We start from the raw sequence: 6000 nt of genomic DNA, 5'->3' as shown, positions 1-6000 counted from the left end.
CCGAAGTTGTGCCTGCAGATGACCAAGGATATAGATATAGATTTATAATTATTATTAGCATTGTGCATTATAATGGTGGAGACATGACAGCCCGTGTCTCAATCGAATTGTAAAATGAGAGAAAAATAATGAAGAAGGAAAAGGATAAAAGAACACAAGTAAAGGATGGTATGGCACCTGCAAGACCTTTTCATTTCATTCAGCTCGGAACCTGCTTAGTTTTCCTTTCATCTCGTTAATATTGATAACCATTTACGAACGAGAAACGAACCAACGACGTTTCAAAACGATTTCTTCGATAATGTGTCAAAGTATGAGCGATCCCGTTAATAATCAAGTTCTTTGTGAGCCTAGTACGAGGGTGAAGTTTACCCCCGCATTGAAATCATGAGAGTAAAAAGGATCCAAGTGATATCCATTCGACTAATTACATGAAAACTGATCTTCATTGTAAAATTGTAATCAAGGCAACGATAAAACATTGAGCTATTGTGCGAGATTGTCCTTGAAAATGTAATATGAACTTTTTAAATCATTCAGTACATAATTATTATAAAGCACGATCACGAATAAAAAAAAACAATCAGTGTTTCCAAACCGTGAAATTTTCTATCCCATTTCGCTCTATTCTTGATTTAAGTGCAACAGAAAAATATATATGAAATTACTGATGATTAAAGAATGCCTACGACATCTTGCCCCAAATGCCAAATATCTTATTTGATCAAACTAGAAATAGAATCAGAAAAGAGGGATGTAATATACGAAATGTAGACGGATTGAGAGAAAGAGGGAAAAAAGAAAAACCGAAAGATGAGGCTGTGAAAAGAAGAGAGAGAGAGAGAGAGCTTTAACTGGAAAAGAGAGATAATCAAGGTGACAGACTGGATGATTAAATAATAAGACAAGACAGTAGTGATTATAAAATGACAGAAAGGCAAGAAGATATACAGAGATATTGAGAAGAAGTGAGAGAAGAAGAGAAGAGAAGAGAAGAGAAGAGAAGAGAGAGAGATATGGAGGACGTGGCGTTTGGTGGACGAGGTGATAAGAGTGAGAGAGAAAGTTAGGGGGTGGTAGGAAAATTGGCGTAAGTCCAAGAGTGGAGGGACAGGACAATAGTGAATGCAACATTATACTGTAGTAGACGCCAATCGCTATTTCGGTATATACTCAGAAATTTTTCTAACGCAAATTTCGATACCATTAACCTTTAAATAATTGTTTCGAGCAAATTACCGAATACGCTAACGGTGAATAATGAGGCGTTTAACGACTCTTTGGTTAATGCCTCCAATGGGCTCCAAAGAATGTATTTTCTCGTGCCTTGCGCGTCCTGGTGATAATTCATTAACCTTTTTTCCCGCTCGCTACTAGGAGTTTTCAGGCATCCACTTTCTATTCTGCAAACACAGACTCGAATTTAACATTGTAACAAAATATATTGTGCTGAGTGATGCCTATAGCCGAGCTTTAAAAGGGAAGATGTTTTGGTCAAGCGGTACCGTCAGTGGTACTTTGAGTCTCTGTCTTCGACTATAACACTGACTCTTACGGATCAAGGTTCGAAACTGAGTCAGGTCTTTCGGATAGTAACGTTAAATTTAAACAATCATATCTAATTGTAGTAAAATAATCTGATTGATTACGCGTCTGTAAAATTGAGTTCAACATCCACACAACCTCTAATTTTAGTCTTTACATAAACATGTTTAGTCTTGCGACTTGCGTGAAGCCTTACGTTTTATACTCTTGCTACAGTAGGGGTGCCACTGCGTGCAATCTGCAGTCTTATAGTTCAGATCGTCTGTTCAGCATAACGACTGACACCTGTAGACTAACCAGGATGCGGAAAGTTTACTTATTAGTGGCACCCTACAAACACAATTCACACATCCGACCCTGCATGTGCTATATAGTGGGGGAGATTCATGTCAGGTTAAGATGTGAACACATTATGCTAAGTGCAAGATCGTACCTGATTAGAGCGTAATGGTTAATGGTTGTAATAGAGCACTCATGTAGCATTAAAGTAATGTGTCATTATGCACATACTTCAATCATGATGCGACAATAAAGACACACTACTCTCAATTGGTAAATTAATGGATTTAGGATATACAGCGATATCACCCAATGTGTTCATCGTTATAGACCTACTTTTGCGATATATTTACACATCTCATTGTCATTATATACACTATATATCTTTTCTAAAATTATTATTCCCCGTTGATTTCATTTTTTTCGATGTTGTAGCGTTTTAAACTTTCAGCAGTTCTATCAAACTGATTGATACTTAGAGTGTTAGTTCAGTATAGCTCAATACCTAAAATAACCCTCTTGTATTACAGGAAAACGGAGAATGAGAGAGAGAGAAACAGGGAGGGAGAGAGAAAAAGACCGAGAGAGAGAGAGAGAGAGAGAGAGAGAGAGAAAGAGAGAGGGGGAGGGGAGAGAAGAAAGGGGGAAACGTAAAGAGATGATCATTTTCCTCACCCTTCCCTTAGTTGATGACCTTGTTAATTCGTATTCCAAGACCGTTACTGCCCCACCCATGATACCAATACCCCTCAATCATAATGTCGGGAGCTGGACCACGCCTCTCATAAGCCTCATTATGTTCCAGCATTCACATTAATGTTGATTCATCCAGAATATTGTCGCCATGTATACAAATAATCTGTCATGCACTGATCAGGCATCAATATATTGCCATTGTCTTTCCTCATCATGACAACTAGAAGTGGATAGTGGACCATCCCAAAATGCAACAGGTCGATCAAATACCGGCTGGTTTAATTGAAAGCAATGCCGGAGTTCTTGATGTTTACACACCCTTTTATTCTGCTTGTTCAGCTTACCAATCGGAGATGGATTAGATTATAATGATGTTTGCCTTCTAAAGGACATACCCCCTTCACTATCGTGAGGTAGAATTATGGTAATTGTAAGATGTCATATTCGTATAAACGGGAGAATGAGAGAGGGAGACTGATTTATGTTGTTTCCAAGAAATCTGATTTACAAACAGAGTTTATGGAACGGATGTTGATATTTCATTAAGTTTCGCATAATAGGTTTTTTAATTAGGGATACTATTGAGTTGTCATGACCAAGGCAATTTGAAACGATAGTCAATAAACTACCATCTGTCATCATGAATGAGACAATTTTAATTAAGTTGTCTGGAAAATACACCTTCTCCCCATTTAAGAGAGCCGGTGACACTCCAAAAATCACAACACCAGGAAAATATTCACATTAAAGGAATGAGGAAGATTGTTCTCTTCCTAACTCCCTCTCAGAGTTAGAAAATGACAGGAGCCCCCTCCCGGATCCATTCCTATTAATGTTAATAATTTTACTTATGTCATGCTATATTATACCGCCACTCAATATGACACAACCTGTTTAAGACTACCAAAACCGATTAGAGTGAGATAGAAGTTCATCGAGGGTTCATCTCGTTCTAGCACGTATACACGTTTACCTTTTTACCCATTAGGTGAAAATTCCTCCACGCTATCCATTTTGGCCAGTTTTATTACTAAAACGTGACAAATAAGTAAACATAGAAGCAAAATTAGCACCGTGACTTTCCAAGCAGGTCGTCCCTAAGTAAGTCGTAATAAAACTCGCCATTGCTTAACCCTCAACTTGCGAGTACAGCGGGGGAGGTCCCTCTTGGCATTCTCGTAAAACAGTGCACTGATTTCAAGAAGAGAGTGTTTTAATGTTGAGTACAGGATACCATCTATAGTCCAAAGTACATAGAGATATGTCAAACCTATCATGAGATCAGAAAACGCTTCAACGAACCAAGTACTCTCGTCGTTCATCGGAGATTGCTCGAGAGTACTTCGTGTCGCCAAGGAACTCTCTCGTAAAACCACGGATTCTTACTGTCTCAATGATTTAACAAAAAAATCAACGATGTGGAAGTGTCGTGGTACAGTGCTTCATTCACATGACCCTCAATCCAAGAATTGAGGGTTCGAATCTCGGCCCGGCACTAGAGTTCTTAGGCTAGACATTAATTAACACTGACCCCTCTCCACCCAGGTGGAGATGGCTGGTGTAATGCATAGTACTTGCAGGGTCCTCAAGATGAATAGGATTGATGCTGATGATGCTTCCATGGCCTTGGGTAGACAAAATTATTATTATTATTATCCATGTCAACCTCATACCCCAGTCACATCAGCGAGACCGAGAACATACCGAGAACAGACCGATCAAACATTACATTAACCCTAACGAACTCCGGCTTGGAGTTGGTTTGGAGCCGGTTTGGCAGCGTGACTGAGGTATAAGCTCGGATCTGCGGTGGATATAGGAGGAAAAAAGAGGTGTGGTCGCAACCGACCATACCCCCCTTTATCTTGCATACCTTATGTACACAAAAATGTGTTCTTATTGTGTTCTTGCCCCCTATTCAATTTATATTCCAAAAGGCGCCTAGGGTGGCCTTTTTTCCTCTTTTTCTTGTTCCTATATAGGATTTCTGTATCTTTTTATAAATTAGCACGTGACAACCAAGGTGAGATTAATGGGTACCCGGCAGGGATCAATTCGTTGAAATGCTAGAGCGCCGTAATAGCATGCAGCCATGCAAAAGGTGGGGCAATACGAAAGCTTTTTAGAAGCGCATAGGGACGTTATAATGCACTATACAAGAACCGAAAATTGTTATTATTCTTTAACACCGTCTGTTTTATATCGTGTATTATCTGTATAAAATTATATACACTTGAAATATTGTATCAAGCCATATTAAGTTCATGAAAATGTATGATGAAAAAAAGAAAAAAGATGCAGAAACCAATAAATCAAATCAAATCAAATCAAATCAAGTTAGTGATAGTTATCTTTTAATTTTTTCATATAACTACTTAATCCATATCAGATAATGATCCATTATAATTCGCATTTCTTTTATAGGGAATGATTTAAGCCACGCGACTCTCTGTAACTTTTACAATAAAATATAACATTGCCTCAATTTGATATGAAACCGCCGCACATTCACCGCATGCGTGTCCTACTTCCGTTAATGAGAATATTATTAAACATTAAAGGTTTGTGTGTCATGTATATGACCAGACATTTGCACATGTTTTTTGCAGTTTGGCAACATCACCAGTAATCTTGTTAATTGAAGTTCGAGCGGCGTTACTTTGGCGGTATTAACATGTAATTGGAAACATGATGGGCCCATCTAACGGTCATCATTCTAGGCTAAGTCAATATTACGAAAGAGTTATCGACCCATTTTGAGGGTAAATAATGGGAAGTGTCACAGCGCCTACTCTGAATCTTTTTAAAGTTGTCCATCCAATGGAGAAACAAAAATGTATCATTTGATTTGAAATGTAAGGGTCATGGGTTCGAGCCCCGACGTGGCACTTTGAGCAAGGAATTATATAAATTGCTCCTCCCCAGCCAGGGTTTGATTCGATACACATTATGATGCGAACGACATTGTTGTTGGATTAGCATATTATGACAGTGTGCCCCCGTAAAAGGGCGACAAGCTTGAATGCTCCCCAGGAAGTGAAGAATGTGTACTTTGATTGTGCAGGATAGTAATTGAATCCAATGACCAGGGTAATAATAGTACTGCAGGCGCTTTAGTCAGTTAATGGTCAAGCGATATTTAATACACCGGTATTATTATTATTATAAAACTATAATTGCCTATTAGCCTTCTACATGACTGTACTATATTTTGGAGATTCAATTCTAGATTTGCTCACATTTTTCTTGTACATTTTGTTCATTCGTCTTTCATTCTTTTCTTTATTCATTCATTAATTTGTTTTTTTGAAAATGTTTTCACATTCAATCAATAATTAATGTGATCAATCATTAATCCAATTGATTGATTTCGTATCAGATATGAATACAATGCAATAATGGATTATAGAAATGAGGCGTTTTATAAGCAATAAATATTGCGTAATATGTAAAACAAAACCATGGTAGGGCCGGTATTCT

Source organism: Strongylocentrotus purpuratus, unplaced genomic scaffold, assembly GCF_000002235.5.
Source record: "Strongylocentrotus purpuratus isolate Spur 01 unplaced genomic scaffold, Spur_5.0 spur5_scaffold_6, whole genome shotgun sequence".
NCBI lineage: Eukaryota > Metazoa > Echinodermata > Echinoidea > Camarodonta > Strongylocentrotidae > Strongylocentrotus > Strongylocentrotus purpuratus.
This window is presented reverse-complemented; position numbering follows the sequence as displayed.